Raw genomic sequence first — 21,573 nt, 5'->3', positions numbered from 1 at the left:
TTTCTTACAGAAAATGCAAGTGTAATCCCTAGAGTCTTTCAGAGTGATTATTGTTAGGGGGTACCTAGCATTTTCATGAGGCCACAAGGTCAGTCAGACAAGGGATGCTGAAGACCCTTGATACTGCTCCAGAGAGTTCCTGATCAAATAATCAAGAGAATGGAGCTTGTTTAGAAGGTGGTAGACTTGAGACCTAACTCTGGGAGATGACCTTTGAAGAGACAGTGTGTAGTGTCTTAACACAGAGTTAACATTGGAGAATTAAGACAGAGACCAGCATCAAGTGGGAGGCTGGGAAAGACAGATCTGCGGTCAGGGACATGAAAAATGGTGGGCAGAGCAATGCCAGTGCGGTTCTTTCCAGCAGTTAGAGCTGGCAATCTATGTACTGTAAGTCAGTCTGGGGGCCCCAGGGACCCTGAAGCTAGCCTGCCCAAATGAAATTCTGCCTATAGCTTTTGCCAGAGTACTACAGAGCCCACACAAGGAGACAGTGACACAAGACCTCCTGTGTCTATATCATGTGCAGTTTGGTGTCTCTTCTTCCTACCTTTACTTGTATAGATTTGCCCCTAAGTATTCGAGGGGTGTCCAAACTTTTGGCGTCTCTGGGCCACACTGGAAGAAGAGGAGTTTTCTTGGGCCACACATTGAATACATTGAGACATGTAATCACAAAAAAAAAATCTCCTAATGTTTTAAGTAAATTTACTTAGTTTTGTTTTGGGCTGCATTCATAGCCATCCTGAGCCACCTGTGGCTCACCCCTGATCCCAAATGATTCTTTCTGTGGCTTATACAACATTCAGAGTGAGAGATATTCTTCAGGAGTATAAATTAATAATCTTAGAGTTAGGTGGTCCTCAAATAAAAAAGTCACTATAGGAGCATCCACATTGGTCCTCCTGCTAGAAACTGCAACCCAGAGGCCCTTATGCTGTGACAGTCTGAGAGGCAGCTGCAGGATGGTGGTTGAGAGTCTAGGCCTCGGAGCCAGATTACTTGGGGTTCACAATCCTGCCCTTACCTTTAAGCTATGGAACCCTGAACAGCTTCTCAACCTGTAAAATGGAGATAAAGCTAGGACCTAACTTGTAAAGTTGTTATTAAGATTAGAAGAGTATAATGTGTGAAGGGCTTAGAATGGCACCTGGCATTGTTAGCAAATATTGTTAGGGTTAACTCTCCTCTGCCCATAGTAAAACAGGCAGCTGTCTCTGATGTAGGACTTGAAGGATCCCAAAGCCCCATTCTCTGTGGCTCAAGAAAACCCTTCTGTGGGGTATCTGTGGGGTGCATGATTACTATTATTGATGCTCTTGCTTAAGACAGCAGTGATTCTAGAATGGTTGAGTATGATTCAGGAAGAGTACATGTGAAGTCATTGCCCTGTGATACACTTTGATTTTGTCACATGACATAGCCAGGCCCAGAGAGACTGCCCTTAGATTAGCACAGTGTGAACAAATCAAGAAAGTTTCAGCAGGACATACCAAGGTGAGGACCTCTGGGGGCAGCCCAAGGGTGCACTAAGCAAGAGGTGAGAGGGAGAGCATGCTTTCTATTTTGCTTCCTCTGTCAGTGTTGCCCATGAGAGAAATCAATGACAGGTATTTTGACACTTATTCAGAATCCAGGAGGGTTTGTGTTTGTTGAATATTCATGGCTTTTCTCCCTTGGTTAAGGAAGCATGTATCCTTCTGTCTTTATTAGGGGCTCTGTACAGCACTAAACTGAAGTCTAATATTGATCTCCAGAAAGCATAGCCAAGCGCCCAGCTGCCCCGTCAGTCACCTCTGCTCAGAGTCCAGAAGCCAGTGAATATTGCTGCCTTGATATTCACTAGGAAGCCCCCTTGTTCACACAGACACTGTCCAATCCTGTACAATGTAGAATGAAAAAAAAAATGGCTGCTGAACAGAGCTTACAATTGTAGGAGGAGTAAGTGGAGGGAGGGACAGCAGCCATCTTATCCAAGGCTAAATGAATATAGGATTTATTTGAACCACTTAGTCTACCTCTTGTCTACATGATCTTCTGTCACGTTGAAAGAAACTGATGCTTATTAATTTCCAATAATGAGCAGGATCCTGACTTTAAATCAGAGAATCTATAGAACCTTTCTTCATTTATTTAGTGTCTATATTATTTCAGATAAATATTCTTGACTATTATGTGATCTATATCTGTAACTTGTGTATTTATATGTTAAAAAATTATAACTTGGTATATTTACTTGGTTTATTTTACATGCAGCATTTAAGTGGAATTCATTTCATTGACATACTATAAAACCCTCCTAATATTCTTGTTATTGATTTTGGTATTTCAGAAGCATTATTCATGGTGACACCTACTGGGAAGCAAATTTCAGTTATATCAATAGATATTATTATAATATAGAAAACATTAATATTTGATAGTGACATAAGTATGACACAAAGGCAATAAACTCATTAGTAAACACACATGTCATTAATAAAACATTCTAAGGTGGCAACGATGAATTTTAAGCTCTTGTTCTTAAAGTTCACTATTCACTCACCAAGTGTACTTTACATGTTGCCCATTGTTCACAAAAGTTATTTTCAATGAATGAGGCTAACCCTCTTTTATAGTAACATGCAGCTGGAAAATAATTATAATGGTAATATCAGTATGGAATTCACAAATCTTTTTTAAAAAAGATCTTTATCAAAGCATAACAATGCTTCCCTCCCCTTTTCTTTTCTTTGTGCGTGTGTGTGTGCACATGTGTGTGTGTTGCTTGGCAACCATCATTGATCTGTCCAAAAAAAAAAATCACATGACTTAAGAATTGCTAGTGGCACTATTACTCTGTCATTTTTCTTTCTCATACCAAGCTGATGAAGGTATTGCTAACTGAAACCCTTATTAATTGTTTTTTTCTTTGAGATTTAATTTCCATGTATTTACCATGCATTGAGAATGGTTTTGCTAATGACAGTGGCCTAGGAAAGATGGCCTGAGAGAGAGAGCTGAGGGGAAAAGATTTCTTTGAGATAAAAGAGAGCAGTATCACATTCAAATTTTTATTCATAATTTGTCAGGTCCTTCTTGTCTTCCCAAAATACCAATCATGGCAACATCTAGAGTCAGGTACCTCATTTCCCCTCACTTATACTTGGAAACTATAACCCAGAAACCTGCTAGTTGCATGCATGAAGCTGATGGGTATGTGTGTGCGCCTATGTGTTTATTAGAACCACCTTCGGGCTTGCTCCAGCATCAGCGCACACATACATCAGTGGACTTTCCCATCAGTCTGGTGTGTCCCACTCCTGTCTATGCAGTTCAGATCCCTGCTTAATGTTGCCCTCCCTTCAATGGGGCACCCAGCTCTCAGATGAAATCTTTGATCTGCAGCCTTTTTATTTTTATTTTTTATGCTAAAAGCTGCTTCTGACAAAGCAACCAATATTTTGGGATGCCCCTTCCATTGCTGTCAGCGTCTCTTGTCAGAATCTGACAAAACTCAGGAGATGAACAGTGTGAATTTCATTGAACTCCATAAAATATTATTTTTTAGCTATAGTTTATTATTTATTTTTTAAAATTTATTTTTATTGCAGTAATATTGCTTCATAACATTATATAAATCTAGGTGTTGATACCTATATATATTACATCACGCTCACCACCAAAATCTAGTTTCCATCCGTCACCATACAATTTACCGCCCTTACCCATTTAATCTCCCCTCTACCCCCTCCTACTCTGGTAACCACCAATAAGTTTGTTTTTGTTTTGTTTGTTCATTTGTTTTGTTTTTGTTTTCATATTCCACATATGAGTGAAATCATGTGATATTTGTCTATTTCCATCTGACTTCACTTAGCACAATGCTTTCTAGGTCCATCCATTTTGTTGCACATATATTATTTTTACAAAGTGTTATACTTTCTTAAAAGAATCAGCCTGGAAGAAATTGTGCTTTTCCTGCAGGTAGGGGACAAGTAGTAACACCGAAACACCAATCAAATGATCAAACTGTGTCACAAGTAAAGAGGAGTTATTTTCCTTTCCAAATCCCCTGTCTTTATCTGTAGATGTTTTGTTTATTTTGAAAGGCTTTGAAACATATACCCCCATCTGAAGTTTACCCGGTTTCACATTCTCTCTGTATTACCTTCCCATGTTTGTGAGAATTGATGCTGTTTGCTCATATTGCTTTTGTAGCTTCCCCCACTCCACCTCATGTAAGACTAACAAGGCAGAAGCTTCAGAGACCCTTTATTGGCTAATACCTGAGCCCTTTCTCTCACATTACAGCTCCGAGTGACCATTTTCAAGGCAAAAGGTCATCCCCATCCCCATCCCTTTGGAACCAATGTGCATCAACCTTCTAACCTCTGCCTCAGAGAGATGATGGCTGTTTGGGCTGCAATCCCTTCATTACAGATGGTCCATATTTTATATTTAGTGTGGGAGGTCAAATTTAGGAAAGCAATTTCTCTTAAAGCTAGGAGTTCTAATAATCCAACATCTTCTATTGGCTTATGGGTGACTGGGCAATAATAGGTTTATGGGAAGAGCCTTCTGGTCTGTCTTTTCCAGGGAGGGGATTATTCCTGTCAATCTAAATTTTTAGAATTGGTGAGCTCCCATTGTTTATTATTCAGCAAGCTTTTATTAGATTGTCTCTAAGCACAATGCAGCAAGTGGGGCATCTTTCTGAGCAGCCTAGCAGCCTGGATCAATATCTCTAGGCATTTAAAATCTTGGATAAAATAATGTTACATTTTCATCTCAGCTCCAGAAGAGAGTCCTGCATAGAGTTCCGTTGCAGAGAGAACATACAGAAAGATGCACAGTGACATTAGCAAAAACAATAATTGTTTAATGATGATAGAATTCATGGGTAGGAAGGTGAATTTTTTAGGTGAATATATGTTTAAGATAATATTTTACTATTTTGTGACAGTTTAGCCTAAATCTACAAAAAAATGTATTTGTATGACTGGCTTATACATTTATTTTACTAATATCAAGTTAAATATCAGAGGAAGATAGTATTAATTTAAAAATTAACAGTGTACATTAATTTTTATGTATTACTGCGTATACATGTGTATGGAGTGTGACAGAGACTAGATAAACTTACTCGTGTGTAGCAGATGGGTCAAATCAAGCACAGTGACTTGAGACCTAAGAGAAGTCGCGTGACCCTGGGGCCTTCGGTTGTGCAAGCCCCAGAAGACCAAACTATATTAAGGAAATGTGGGCGGGGAGATGGGTTACAACCTCTATGTCTAGGTTGAACATTCTCATCCTTAATGAACTCTAGAGGCAAAGCAAAGAGAACACTCTAGGCTTTTGTATTCAGACATCAAGCTTAAAAATTCCTTATTCTGATTTTCCAATTTACCTGATTAAATATTAGGTTGGGGGCAGAACAGATTCTAAGAAGGAAAGTCTCCTGAGATGTAAGCAATGTTGAGATAACCACAGCTTCTTCATCGGCCTGTTCATTCTCTCCACTGGTCATAAAGATATGTGCAGACACACATGTGTCACAGGCAAAATTGGATCAGATCATCAGGTTGTTGCACCTGTGTCTTAATAATAGGTAATGATGATAATGGTAGCTGCTAATAGTATTATTTTTATCATTGTTAAATACTTACTATATTTTAGATGCCCACACAATACTTTCTCAAATGTTCTTTTGAGAGAAAACATTATTTTCTAGTTACTTTACAGTCAAGAAGCTGAGGGGCAAGAAGGAAGTGAATATTTATGTATGCCCTATGTGTCAGGCAATATTATTGGAATTTTCATATATATATTATTTAATTTTATTCTTAAAACATTTAGGAGCATATTAACTGTAATACATAGGTAAGGAATCTGAGACTCAGAAAGGTTAAATAATTTGCTCAAGGTCACAGGGCTAGTATGTGGTGGAGTTGAGTTGAAAATAACCAGGTATGCCTTGTTCTTAAGTGCATTCAGTTTTCACTTGAATATGTTGCTTGTGAGAAGGAGCAAATACCATCCACATTGAGGTCTTTTGTCTTATTCTTCAGAGGTGTTTGTCTTAACACTATGTGCACTTGGACCTCAAGATATTTGACCCTGAAAATATTGGTCAGAAAGAGAGATGTGAGAACCCATGAATTGAAACCCTATGTTATTACTGTGTGGCTCATAAAGGGCCACCAAGTCTAGAAGTCTCAAAAGAAGGTTTAGTGGAACCAAGATGCTGAGATCAGGAAAAAGGAGGACCAAGCAGTTTTCAAGGAAGGGGTTTAATCCCAAAGACATGTAAACTAACACCCTTTAAAGCCCGTGCTCTTAACTGATGCTCCTAAAACTCTTATTCAACACTGAGTTAAATTCACTTTGTTTTTGTAGAATATTCCAGAGTTTGTATGTATTCCTGACTAATCTTTTTTTGGTGGGGCAGGGGTGGGATTGGAGAGGGCTCAGGCAGTTGCAAAAATCCACCTAGGAGATGTAAATGAATTCTTTGAGGAAATAGAAGAGGCAGATCTAACATCATTGTGTACATTTGGTCCCCATGTCCCCTGCTTGGACAGCCTGAGAAATCTTCACTACCTCAACCCCTGTGGGTCCCTCTCTGCCTCCTTTCCTTACATGCAAAATGGGATAATGACATGACTATTCCATAATCTTGTTAATTAAAGCATAACCTGCAAAAAATGCAGTGGGGAAATGCCCAGATGTAAGAAATATTGTCTCCTTTGTTCAAATGCTTTTTAAAATATTCAGGAAAAAAGACAAACAGGATGCTAGTGAAAGCATGTAGTAAAATGCTGAAGCCACAGCACTTGTACAACTATTGAACATGAACTTGTATTAGGTACTAATAATGCTTACCTGTTGGGATGGAGAGGGAGAAGGCCAGACTGGGAGAGTCCAGTGGAGAATCTGACTTCAGGAACACGGTATTTTGTCTCTGATTTTTCTCTTCTCTGCTGTCCAAATTAGAGAATTCAGGAGAAGTAACATTAAAACTTGTGACTGAGAAATGTAGGGGAGAACACTTTCTAAAGTATACCACTATGCTGTAGACCTCAAAGCAACACAAAATAATATTGAATATAAACTGTACTTGAAAAAATTTAGAAAATTAAAAAAAATTAGGACTAAATTACAGATTGTCTTTCTTTTGAAAGAGAATGAAAGAATCCTCTCTGATTCTGATGTGCTTGAGAGTCCATGAGAATAGGCAAAGGCAGTGACTCAGGGAAGTGGTCCATTAGCACCTTCCCATCTCATTAGCTCTGAACAGGCAGCCAAAGAAGGAATCAGAATTTAGCCTCTTTGAGTACATTGGTTAATACGGTTTTACATGAACACAGAGGTAGCCAACATATGGGAGCCTCTGAGAGCAGCACATTCATCCAGAGAGTTATGATATTGAGCGGCTATGGTATGAACCCTGGGGACTGGAGACCTGGCCTAGAATCTTGGCTCTACTACTTACCTGGGTGAGTTATTTCAGTTCTCTTAAGTTGCAGTTTCTTGAGTAATAATTCCCACCTTGTAAGTTTTTTTTAAATTATTGAATTTATGGGTTCACATTGCTTAATAAAATTTAATAGATTTCAAGTATACAATTATATAATACTTCATTTGCATATTGTATTGTGTGTTCACCACCCAAAGTCAAGTATTCCTTTGTCACCATTTGTAATATAACCCTTTACCCTCTTCTACCTCAACCTACCCACTTTTTCTCTGGTAACTACTCCATTATTGTCTGTTTCTATGAGGGTTTTTTTTTTTGTTTTTTATTTTTGTCTTAATCCCTTTGTTACAGAATGAACCTGTTTGGGGGGCCAAAATATTGTTACCGAAACAAGCCCCCTCCTCTGGGGCCTTTCTGTTCTAGGTTCATCTTTGGTAAAATGGAAAGGAACCATTTATTCAAAAGTTATACAGGTTTAGAGTAATGGCAGAATATTGCTGTTAAATTTCCAAGTCCCTTTAAAACACCCACCAATACACACAGTCCTTCCCTCCCCTCTTTGCCCAGTCAGACCAGCCTCAGAACATGCCAGTCAGTAGTACCATCCTCCAGAAGTGAAAAAAACAGAAGTCCGCAGCTCACTTCTCCCGGTTCCTCCCAGTAATCTGTGCTCAACCGGACAGGTCTTCCACAGTTCCCAGTACCATCAGCTGTGTCGCTGACATCCCCACTTTTTGATCCAAAACCACGTGGCACCTCCTCATGGCCCTCCAGCACGAGTCCTTTCACCCCTTTTATTCCCACATGATCTCGCATTGTGCCCTCATCCCTTGTGGCTGCCCGCCTTTAGTTTAAATCCCAGCCTGGAACCTCCTCCGTGACACCATCTCCGACTCCTCCTGCAATCAGCTGCCCCTGCTAGCACTCCTGTATTCTCTGCCTTTCCTGGCTGCCAGAGTTATTCTGAGCAGGCGTGGCCCTGGGTGTGGAGTGAACCATCTCCAAGCTTTTGCACAGGCATATTGTTCTGACTCCCCTCAGGCTGGGAGACTAGCCTGTTGTTGATATGCAAGATAACTGTGTTTGCATATAGGTATGAAGCTAGCCTGCTATTATGGATATGCAAAATAACTCAATCCTTGGGCTTCTGGTTTTCCCAGCCACCAAGTTAGGCTTGAGGAAGGGGGCTCTGGGGCTTCTTAGCCTACACCCCATTGCACCTTCATCTTTTTTACATGGCCCCCTAAACTCTCTCCCTTCTGACAACTGTTAGACTGTTCTCTGTATCTGAGACTATTTCTATGTTGTTTGTTAGTTTATTTTGTTCATTAGATTCCACATATAACTTAAATCAAATGGTATTTGTGTTTCTCTAATTAGCTTATTTCACTTTGCATAATACTCTCTAGGTTTATCCACACTGTCACAAAAGGTAAAGATTTCCTTCTTGTTACAGGTAAGTAGTATTCCATTGTGTCAATGTATCACTGCTTTTTAATCTACTCATGGACTGATGGGCACTTGGGCTGCTTTCAAATCATGGCTATTGTAAATAATGCTACATTGAACATAGGAGTGCATATATTCTTTCAGATCAGTGTTTTGGGTTTCTTCAGATATACTCCCAGAAGTGGAATTGCTGGGGCATGAGGCAGTTTCATTTTTAATTTTTTGAGGTAACTCCATATTGCTTTGCATGGTGGCTGCACCAGTCTGCATTCCCACCAACACTGCTGAAGGGTTCCCCTTTCTCCACATCCTCATCAGCATTTGTGTTTGTTGATTTATTGATGATAACCATTCTGACAGGTGTGAGATAGCTCATTGTGGCTCTAATCTGCATTTCTCTGATGATTAGTGGTTTATTTTTTGGCGTTGAGTTTTATAAGTTCTTTATAAATTTTAGATATTAACCCTTTATCAGATGTATCATTGGAGAATATGTTCTTCCATTCAGTGAGTTGTCTTTTCATTTTGTTTCCTTTCCTGTGCAAAAACTTTTTAGTTTAATGTAGTTACACTTGTTTATTTTTTCTGTTTCTCCTTTCCTGAGGAGATATACCAGAAAAAAAATTACTATGAGAAATGTCTGAGATTTTACTGCCTATCTTTTCTCCTAGGATTTTTATGGTTTCAACTTTTAATTTTAGTTTTTTATCCATTTTTAGGAGTTTTTTTTTTGTGTGTAAAGTGTAAGAAAATAATATATTTTCATTTTTTTGCATGTATCTGTCCACTCTTCCCAAGACCATTTATTGAATAGACTGTCTTTATCCTGTTGTATGTTCTTGACTTTGTTGAATATTAATTGACCATAAAGGTATGGATTTCCTTCTGGGCTCTCTATTCTGTTCCATTCATCTGTATGTCTTTTTTATGCCCATACCATGCTGTTTTGATTACTATGGACTTGTAGTATAGTCTGGTATCAGTAACATGATTCCTTTAACTTTGTTCTTCTTTCCCAAGATTGCTGAGGCTATTTGGGGTCTTTTGTGGTTCTATATAAATTTTTGGAATATTTGTTCTAGTTCTATGAAATATGACATTGGTATCTTGATAAGAATTGTGTAAAATCTATAGATTGCTTTGGGTAGTATAGTAGTTAATTCTTTTTCTCCATGAACATGATATATGCTTCCATTTATTTGTATCTTCTTCAGTTTCTTTCTTTGGTGTCTGATAATTTTCTCAATACAGGTCTTTTACACCCTTGATTAAATTTATTCCTAGATATTTTTATGATGCAATTGTAAAAGGGATTCTTTTCTTAGTTTCCGTTTTTGATAATTCATTACTGATGTATAAAAAGGCAACTGATTTCTGAATATTTATTTTATGTTCTGCCACTTTACTGAATCCATTGATTAGTTCTAGTAGCTTTTGATGTAATCTTTAGGGTTCTCTATATACAGTATCTACAAATAATGGCAGTTTTACCTCTTTCTTTCTAATTTGAATGGCTTTTTTTTTTCTTGTCTGCTTGCTGTGATTAGGACTTCTAGTACTATGCTGAATGAGTGGTAAAAGTGGATATCCCTCTCTTGTTCCTGATCTTAAGGGGAACACTTTAAGTTTTTGCCATTGAGTATGATATGATGCTGGCAGTGGGTTTGTCATATATGGCCTTTATGTCAAGGTATGTTCCCTCTTTGCTGAGAGTTTTTATCATAAATGGGTGCTAAATTTTATTAAATGCTTTTTCTACATCTATTGATATAATCATGTGATTTTTATCCTTCATTTAGTTTATGTGGTATATCATGTTCATTGATTTGTGGATATTGTACTGACATTGATTCCCCAAAATAAATCTACTTAATCATGCCATATAATCTTTTTAATGTATTGCTGACTTTGGTTTGCTAATATTTTGTTGAGGATTTTTATATCTATGTTTATTAGGGATCTTGGCCTATAATTTTGTTTCTAAGTAGTGTTTTTATGATTTAGGAGTTAGGATAATGCTCCTTCATAAAATGAGCATGGGAGTCTTACCTCCTCTTGAGTTTTTTGAGATAGTTTGAGAAAGATAGGTGTTCTTTTTTGAATACATGTTAAAATTCACCCGTGAAGCCATCCACTCCAGGCCTTTTGTTTGTTGGGAGTTTTTTTATTATTGCTTCAATTTCATTAGTTGTAATTAGTTTATTAAGATTTTTGATTCTTCCTAATTTAGTTTTGGAAGATTGTATGTTTCTAAGAATTGATTCATTTCTCCCATATTATTCAACATACCAGCATATAGTTTTTTGTAATATTTTCTTACAATCCTTTTTATTTCTGTGGTTGCAGTTGTTACTTTTTGCCTTTCATTTTTGATTTTATTTATTTGGATCCTCTCTCTTTTTTCTTGATGGGTCTGGTTAAAGTTTTTTCAACCTTGTTTATCTTTTCAAAGAACTAGCTCTTGGTTTCATTGTTCTTTTGTATTGTTTTTTAGATGCTATTTTATTTATTTCTGCTCTAATCTTTAGCATTTCCTTCCTTGTACTCATTTTGGACTTTATTTATTCTTTTTCAGGTTCCTTTAAGTCTAAAGTTAGATTATTCATTTGAGCTTTTTCTTGTTTTTTTTTTTTTTTTTTTTGAGATGGGCTTGTAATGGCATGCATTTATCTCTTAACACTGCTTTTACTGTGTCACATAAATTTTGGGTTGTTGTCTTCTCATTTTCATTTGTTTCAAAGTAACTCTTAAAAAATTTTATTTATTTATTTATTTATTTATTTATTTATTTATTTATGTCTTAGAGAGAGGGGAAGGCAAGGAGAAAGGGATAGAAACATCAATGTGAGAGGGAAACATTGATGGGTTGCCTCTCACATGTGCCCTGACGAGGGGTGCAACTGCAACCCAAGCATGTGCTCTGATCAGGAATCAAACCTGTTACCCTTCAGTTTGTCAGATGATGAGCAACCAACTGAGCCTAACCAGTCAGGGCTATCTCTAGGTAACTTTTGATTTCCTTCCTTATTTCATTGTTAATCCATTCATTGTTTAGTAATATGTTATTTAGCCTCTATGTCTCTGTGTGTTTTTCAGTGTTTCTTCTTGTGATTGATTTCTAGAGTCAGCATTATGGTCAGAGAATGTGCTAGATATAATTTCAGTCTTCCTAAATTTACTGAGACTTGTTTTGTGTCATAACATGTTGTCTATCTTAGAAAATATTTTATGTGCATTTGCAAATAATACAAATTCTGCTGCTTTGTAGTGAAATGCTCTGAGGATATCAATTTAATTTTTCTGATCTAGTGTGTTATTTAAGGTCACTGTTTCCTGGTTGATTTTTCTGGCTGGAAGATGTCAGTGGGTGTTAAAATCCCCTACTATGATTGTATTACTGTTGATCTTTCCCTTTATGTCCATCAAGATTTGCTTTATATATTTAGGTGCTTCTATGTTGGGTGCATAGATGTTTACAAGGGTTATATCCTCTTTTAAGATTGCTCTCTTGATCATTATATAGTGCCATTCTTTGTCTCTTACTCTAGCTTTATTTTGTTATATATGAAGTATGTCCTGAAAAAGTCCAGCCATTGTTAACATAATGAGAACAATTTGTGTGACATCGATGTAACCTGGCAGCCAAGGAGAAGGGACTGGAATGTGCATGCTTCAACAATGATGACTTCACTGTACTAGTCAGTGGGGTCAGTAGACAGTGAGCATGTGTACTATGTGGCCATTGCATTTAAACTGACTAAGTAGAGCAATGAATCTGCATCAAATTTTGCATTAAGCTTTAACATTCATCCACAGAAACTATTTGTATGATTCAGAAGGTCACAGCTATGGGCAACTGGTGATTGGCAGCTTTATCACAACAACACAGCAACTCATGCATCACATCTTATGCAGAGTTTTTGGTGAAACATCAAATCACCCAGGTGACTCAGCCCCTGTACAGCCCAGATGTGGTCCCTTGTGAGTGATTTCTGGCTTTTCCCAAAGCAAAAATCACCTTTGAAAGGGAAGAGATTTCAGACCATCATTGAAATTTAGAAAAATATGACAGGGCAGCTGATGGTGATTGGGAAAACTCTGTGAGGACCCAAGATGCCTACTTTGAAGGGGACTGAGGTGTCATTGTCCTGGGTACAATGTTTCTTGTACCTTGTATTTTCTTCAATAAATGTTTCTATTTTTCATATTACATGGCTGGATACTTTGTGAACAGATCTCATATAAGTATTACTACTCCAGTTTTTTTTTCCATTTGCATGAAATATTTTTTCCATAGCTTTACTTTTAGTATGTATTTTTGCTAAGAGGTGGGTCTCTTGTAGACAGCCTGTATATGATTCTTTTTTTCTTCTCCATTCAGCTAGTCCGTGTCTTTTTAATGGAGCATTTAAGTCATTTACATGTAAAGTAATTATTGATAGGTGAATATTTATTGCCACTTTATTCTTTATAACTATGGTCCTCTGTTGTCATCATTGCTGCTGCTGCTTCTTCTTCTCCTCCTCCTCTTCTTCTTTGTTTTTGTCTTCTTCTAAAAGAAGACCTGTTAACATTTCTTGCAATACTGGTTTGCTGGTGATGAACTCATTTAGCTTTTTCTTGTCAAGGAAGATCTATATTTCTCCTTCAATTTCAAATGCTAGCTTTGATGGGTAAAGTATTCTGTGTGGTAGGTCTTTGCTTTTCATCTCTGTCAGTATTTCTTGCCTTTACCTTCTGGTCTGAAATATTTCTGTTGAGAAATCAGCTGACAGTGAGAGCTCTCTTGTAAGTAATTAACTCTCTTTCTCTTCCCACTTTTAAGGTTCTTTCTGTCTTTAATCTTTGCCACTTTTATTAAGATGTGTTTTGGTGTGAACCTTTTTCAGTTCATCTTGTTTGAGACTCTCTGCCCTTCCTGGACTTGTGTGGCTTTTTCCTTCACCAGGTTAGGGAGGTTTTTGGCCATTTTTTTCTTTAAATAGTTTTGTACCTTTGCTCTCTTTCTTCTTCTGGTATCCATATGAGGTGGATGTTGTTACGCTTCATGTACCAAAGTTCCCTTAAACTATCCTAATTTTGTAAAAATTCTTTTCTTTCTGCTGCTCTAGATAGGTGTTTTCTGTTACATTGTCTTCAAAATTGCTGTTCAGTCCTCTGCTTCATGTAACCTACTGCTTATTTCTTCTGGAGTATTCTTTTTTATTGAAAAAAATTTTAAACCTCACTTGATGATATATTTACTGATTTTAGAAAGAGAGTAAGAGATAGAGAGAAACATAAACTTGAAAGAAAAACATTGATTGGTTGCCTCCTCTCATGCCCCAAAAGGGATCAAACCCACAATGTAGGCATGTGTCCTGACCAGGGATAACACCTGCAACCTTATGGTATACAGGATGATGCTCCAACCAACTGAGACACTCAGCCTGGGTTTCTAGTATATTCTTTATTTCCTATATTGTATTCTTCATTTCTTACTGGTTCTTTTAAAATTTAATCTTTATTGTATTCTTTTCCATTACCATTTAGTCCCCTTGTACCCCTGCTGCCAGCAGTCACCACACTGTTGTCCATTTCCATGAGTCCTTTTTCCTTTTTGCTCAGTCCCTCTTCCCCTACAGCTCCCCCACGCCCACTAGTTGTCATCCTGCTTTCCATCTAGGATTCTGTCTACATTTTCCTTGTTAGTTCACTTTGTTCTTTAGATTCCACATATGACTTAAATCATATGGTATTTTTCTGTCTCTGACTGGCTTATTTCACTTAAAACCATGTTCTCCAGGTCCATCTATACTGTTGCAAAGGGTGAAGTTTTCTTCTTTTTACAACCAAGTAGTATTCCATTGTGAAAATATCCCATAGTTGTTTTAGCCACTCATCTGCTGATGGACACTTGGGCTGCTTTCATATCTTGGCAATTGTAAATAAGCTGCAATGAAGATAGGGGTGCTTATGTTCTTTTGAATTAGTGTTTTGGGTTCCTTTGGTTATATTCCCAGAAGTAGGATCACTGGGTCAAAAAGAAGATCCATATTTAATTTTTTGAGGTATCTCCATACTGCTTTCTACAGTGGCTATAACAGTCTGCATTCCCATCAATAGTGCAAAAGTGTTCCCCTCTTTCCACATCCTCACCAGTACTTGTTGTTTTTGATTTATTGATGATAGCCATTCTGACAGGTGTGAGGCAGTTCTCATTGTGGTTTTAATTTGCATTTCTTTGATGATTAGTGATGCTGAGTGTCTTTGCATATGTCTACTGGCCATGTGTATGTCCTCCTTGGAGAAGTGTCTATTCAGTTCCTTTGCCCATTTTTTAATTAGGTTGTTTTTTTGGTGTTGAGTTTTATAAGTTATTTAAAAATTTTAGAGATTAACCCCTTATCAGATGTGTTGGTGAATATCTTCTCCTATTCTGTGGGTTGTGTTTCTATTTTGTTGATGATTTCCTTTATTGTGCAAAAATTTTTTAGTTTAGTGTAGTCCCATTTGTTTATTTTTCCTTTTGTCTTCCTTGACTGGAGAGATACATCCAATAAAATATTGCTATGAGCAATGTCCGAGATTTTGCTGGTTATGTTTTCTTATAGAATTTTTATGGTTTCAAGTTTAACATTTAAGTCTTTGACCCATTTTGAATTTATTCTTGTGTGTGGTGTAGAGAGGTGGTCTAGTTTCTTTTTTCTCCATGTATCTGCCCAATTTTCCCAACACCATTTATTAAATAAACTATCTTTAGCCCATTGTATGTGCTTGCTCCCTCTCTCGAATATTAATTTACTATAAAGATGTGAGTTTACTTCTGGGCTCTCTATTCTGTTCCACTGATCTATGTGTCTGGTTTTTATGTTAGTACCATACTGTTTGATTACTATGGCCTTATAGTATAGTTTGATATTAGGCAGGGTGATTCCTTCAGCTTTGTACTTCATTCTCAGGTCGCTGTTACTATGAGGGGCTTTTTGTGGTGCCATATAAATTTTTGAAATATTTGTTCTAGTTATATGAACTATGTCATTGGAATCTTGATCAGAATTGTGTTGAATCTATATATTACTTTTTATGGACATTTTAGTGATGTCAGTTCTTCCTTTCCATGAATAGTGTATGTACTTCCACTTATTTGTGTCTTCTATTTCTTTCTTCAGGGTCTTATATGTTTCTGAGTACAGGTCTCTTACATACTTGGCTAGGGGTATTTTATTCTTAATGAAGCAATTGTTAACGGGATTTTTTTCTTAATTTTCCTTTCTCTTAGTTTGTTATTGGCATATAAAAATGTGACTGATTTCTGAATATTTATTCTGTATCTTGCTACTTTGCTGAATTCATTTATCTGTTCTAGTAGTTTTCATGGAATCCTTGGGGTTCTCTATGTACAGAATGATGTCACCTACATATAATGACAGTTTTACTTCTTCCTTTCCAATCTGGATGCCTTTTACTTCTTCTTCTTGTCTGAATGTTGTGGCTAGGACTTCCAGTACTATGTTGAATAAGAGAGGTGAAAGTGAACATCCCCATTCTTGTTCCTGATCTTAAAGGAAAGTCTTGTAGTTTTTGAGTATGATGTTGACAGTGGGTTTGTCATATATGGCCTTTAATATGTTTAAGTATGTTTTCCCTATTCCCACTTTGTTGAGAGTTTTTATCATAAATGGGTACTGGATTTTATCAAGTGCTTTTTCTGCATCTATTGATATGATCATGTGGTTTTTAGCCTTTATTTTGTTTATGTGGTGAATCACATTTATTGATTTGTGAATATTCCACCAACCTTGCATTCCTGGAATAAATCCTACTTGATCATGGTGTATGATTTTTTTTGTTGCATTGCTGTATGAGGCTTGCTAATATTTCATAGAAGATTTTAGTGTCTATGTTCATCAGGGATATTGGCCTGTAATTTTCTTTCTTTGTAGTGTCTTTATCTAGTTTTGAAATTAGGATAATGCTGGACTTGTAAAATGAGTTTGGGAGCCTTCCCTCTTCTTGAATTTTATGAATTAGTTTGAGAAGAAGTGTTAGTTCTTCACAAAATGTTCAGTAAAATTCTCCTGCGAAGCCATCCAGTTCAGGGCTTTTGTTTGTTCGGAGTTTTTTGATTATTGCTCTAATTTCACTAGGTTTAATCTGTCTATTTAGATTCTCTGGTTCTTCCTGATTTAGTTTTGGAAGGTTGTATGTTTTTAGGATTTTATCCATTTTATCCAGTTTATTAGTATATAGTTGTTCATAATATTTTCTGGCAATCTTTTGAATTTCTTTAATGTCAGTTGTTATTTCTCCTCTTTCATTTCAGATTTTATTTATTTGTGCCCTTTCTGGTTTTTTTTTTTTTTTGGATGACTCTGTTTAAAGGTTTGTCAATCTTGTTTCTCTTTTCAAAGAATCAGCTCTTGGATTCATTTTTCTTCTGTATCTTTTTTTTTTGATTCCATTTTATTTATTTATGCTCTGAGCTCTGTTATTTCCTTCCTTCTACTCACTCTGGGCTTTGTTTGTTGTTCTCTTTCAAGTTCGTTTAAGTGTGAAGTTACATTGTTTGAGCTGTTTCTTGTTTTTTGAGATAGACCTGTAATGCTTTGAATTTCCCTCTTAAGATTGCTTTCCCTGTGTCCCACAGATTTTGGACAGTTGTGTCATCATTTTCATTTGTTTCAAGGTATCTTTTTGATTTCTTCCCTGATCTAGTTGTTGACCCCTTCATTGTTTAATAACATGTTATTTAGCTTCCATTTCTTTGTGTGTTTTTTAGTGTTCTTCTTGTGATTGATTTCTAGTTTCAATACATTGTGGGTAGAGAAGATGCTTGATATGATTTCAATATTCTTAATTTTATTGAGACTTCTTTTGTGTCCTAACATGTTGTCTATCCTAGAAAACATTCCATGTGCTCTTGAAAAGTATGTATATTCTGCTGCTTTGGGGTGAACTGCTCTAAAGTTATTAATTAAATCTATCTGATCTAGTGTGTCATTTAAGGCCACTGTCTCTTTGTTGATTTTTTGTCTGAAAGATCTATCCATTGAAGTCAGCGGGGGGTTAAAATCCTCAACTGTGACTGTTTTTCTGTTGTTCTCTCCCTTTATGTCCATCAAGATTTGCTTAACACATTTTGGTACTCCTATGTTGGGTGTATATATATTTACTAGGGTTATATCCTATTGTTGGATTGTTTCCTTTATCATTATATAGTTCCCTTCTTTGTCTCTTACTATAGCCTTGGTTTGAAAGTCTATTTTCTCAGATACAAATACTGCTACCCCAGATTTTTTTCCTTTCCATTTACATGAAATATCTTTTTCCAACCCTTTACTTTTAGTCTGTGTGTGTCTTTCAATCTGAAATGTGTCTCTTGGAGGCAGCATATGTATATGTTTTGTTTTTTTATCCATTCAGCTACTCTTATGTTTTTTGGTTGGAGCATGTAAGGCATTTACATTTAAGGTGATTATTGATAGATATGTATTTAGTGCCATTTTGTTGTTAGACTATTTTCCTCTTTTTTTTTTCCTTTCTCTTCTTCTCAAAGCAAGCTCTTTAACATTTGTTGCGGTACTGGTTTGGTGTTAACAAACTCCTTTTGCTTTTTCTTGTCTGGGCAGCTGCTTTGATTTTAAATGATAACTTTGCTGGGTAAAGTAACCTTGGTTGTAGGTGTTCTCTTTTCATCACCTTGAATATTTCATGCTACTCCTTTCTGGCTGAAGTATTTCTGTTGTGAAATCAGATGAAAGTCTAACTGGTGCTCACTTGTGGGAAATGACCTACTTTTCTCTTGTGACTTTTACAATTCTCTCCTTGTCTTTAAGCCTCGTCATTTAAATTTTGATATCTCTCCATGTCGGCCTCTTTGGTCCAACTTGTTTGGGACTCTCTGAGCTTTCTGGACTTGTGTGTCTTTTTCCTTTACCAGATTAGGGAGGCTTTTGGTCATTATTAAAATAGGTTCTCGATGCCTTGTTTGCTCTCTTCTCTTCATGGTATTCCCTTGATGTGGATGTTGTTATGCTTCATGCTGTCCAAAATGTACTTTAAGCTTTCCTTTTTTCTTTTTGCTGCTCTGCCTGAGTGTGTTTTCCTACCTTGTCTTCCAAATCACTGATTTGATCCTCTGCTTCACCTAACTTACTGTTTATTCCTTCCAATGTATTATTTATTTCAGATATTGCACTTTTTATTTCTGACTGGTCCTTTTTTATGGCTTCTATGTCTTTTTTCATGCTGTTGAGTGTCCTTATAATCATTACTCTGAACTCTCTAAGGGATAAATTGTTTGCCTCCATTTCATCTAGTGCTTCTTCTGGAGAACACACTTGTTCTTTCATTTGGGGTCTGGTTCTTTGTCTTCACATTTTGGCTACTTCTTTGTATTTTCTGCATTAGTAGTTAAACCAATCAGTGATATAGCGTTAAACTGTAATCAGCTGCCTGGCTGAAACACCACAGTGTGGGGAAGAGTAATTCCCTTGGGCAGGCCTATTGCTTCCCCTCAGTGTGATGCCACTTTTAGGAGTGCTCTGTCTGAGAAAGATGTCTTCTTCATTATGGGAAATGACTCAACACAGAGATCCTGGTGGCTGTTTCTTCAATATTCTCCCCTGAGCCACCAGCCCCAGACTATCCTCAAGCATCTCTAGTCCACTGTGTCCTCCCTCTGCCAGAGCCCAGGGCAAGAGGCTGCAAATGAAATTTTGTGCTTTGGCTCTTTAAGAGACTCCCTGCCTCTCCAGATGTCTCTCCCTGGCAGACAGAAACTGCTGTTTTTCATAGCCGGATGTTATCTGGGTTCTTTTCTGGCTCTGGTGCTGTAGGGTGGGGAGTGTAGCTTGGGGTTTAGCCCCCACACTTCTCAGGGGGAACCCCTTAGCCACTGAAATATCCCTACGGCACTTCAGCTGCTGCCTCTGGGAGTCCAACCAGCCCTCTTGTGCCTCCTCCACACTCCCTACCAGCTTCGTTGTATGAAGTGGTTTCTTTTGTCTATCATTGGTTATAAGGCTTCTCTCCAGCTAATTTTCAGTTGGTTATTCAGGATAATTTCTCTACAATTTAGTTGTAATTCAAGATTGGTCCTGGGAGGAGATTAGTTTAGCTTTCACTTACACCTCTGCCATCTTGGATCCCCCCTACTGATTCTTTTTTTATGGTTTCTCTATCCTTTTTCATGCTGTTGAGGTTGTCACCAAGTTCCTTAAGTGTCCTTATAACTATTATTTTTGAACTCTATATCTGATAAATTACTTGCCTCCATTTAATTTCACTCCTTTTCTAGAGATTTCACTTGTTCTTTCATTTGGGGCATGTTTCCTTTGTCTCACCAGTTTAGCTGGGGGTTTTTTTGGGAGGGGATTGTTTTTATGTATTAGGTAGATCTGCTATGACTCCAAGTCTTGGTGGGGTGTATGTATTCTATGGTGCCCTTTTCTTGATCACCTCCAGGAGTGTCCCTTATGTGGGTTTTGTGAGCCCTCCTATTGTAATTGAGTTTGATTGCTATTGGGCCATTTGTGTGTGGGTTCAACCCTTAGGCTGGCTGACTGTGAGGATCACCCCCAACCACAGTGTATGAGCTGCTGTGCAGGTGCTGATCATATGAAGCAGAAGTCACCTTGCAGGGTCTGGTGCCTGCCAAGATCCCTTTTTGAATATGTTGCTTGTGAAGCTAATTGGGTCCAGATCTGCTGTTCTTTGAAGCTGGCCACTGGGTGCTTTGATTGTTGGGCTTCTTGGGAGTGATTCTGGTGCAGGAAAATATATGACACTGCCTGTTACTGGTCCTGGGCCATCTGTTTGGAGCTACAAAGTGATCCACAGTCTGTGGCTGCCTATGCTGGCCTGTGTGTACATGGGAAGTACAAAAGGGTGTACCAAGGCTGGTTTTTGCCAGAGTCCAGCCTGGAGGCTGGTCAACAAAAGTTCTAATGCACCCTGAGATCTGTCTCTACCTGCCAGCTGCCTATTAAGCTCAGTTACTGAAAGAACCTCTGACAGTACTTGAGTTACATTAGGGAGGTTCTCAGTGAGGCACCAGGTAGGGGACAGTGGTATTTACCAGGCTGATACAGGTTCAAACTTGGTGCCCTTGCTAGGTCTGAGTCCATTCAGCAAATGTTTCAGGGTGTACCAAGTCTTGCTGCTTCCTGCTGGGTACTTTCACACATTTGTGGTAGGATGGGACCTTAGAAAGTCACCAATGTGAGGCCATCAGAGTTTATGAAGCTCAAAGGGATCAAGTGTGAAGGAAGAGCTCTGTAATGGTTAGGTGTGTGAAGGAAAGCAGCCCTCGCCCTAAAACCACACAACTCAGTCTGTCCTAGATGCTACCAGGAACCCTATCTCAGCTAGGCAGGGCCACAGGGAGTCAGGAGGATGGGGCTGATAGATCTCCAATGAAGAGGAGTTCCTGGTAAGGTTTGGGGGAGGTGGGGATAGTGGCTTTTGCTCCAAAGCCACACAACTCAATCTGTCCTGGATTCTGCCTAGATCTTGGCAAGAAAGAGCAACCAGGAGTCAGGAGGATGGAACCACAGGGAGCCAAAAAGGTGGGGCTGGTGGATGTCCTGTGGTGAGGAGGCACCACCAGTAAGGTTCACAGGGAAGCTGGGGCAATAGCCCCTGTTCCAAAGCCATACAACTCAGTCACCGACATGCCCTGA

Source organism: Pteronotus mesoamericanus, unplaced genomic scaffold (assembly GCF_021234165.1).
Source record: "Pteronotus mesoamericanus isolate MK-2021 breed Mesoamerican mustached bat unplaced genomic scaffold, CSHL_Meso_final contig_164, whole genome shotgun sequence".
Classification (NCBI taxonomy): domain Eukaryota; kingdom Metazoa; phylum Chordata; class Mammalia; order Chiroptera; family Mormoopidae; genus Pteronotus; species Pteronotus mesoamericanus.
This window is presented reverse-complemented; position numbering follows the sequence as displayed.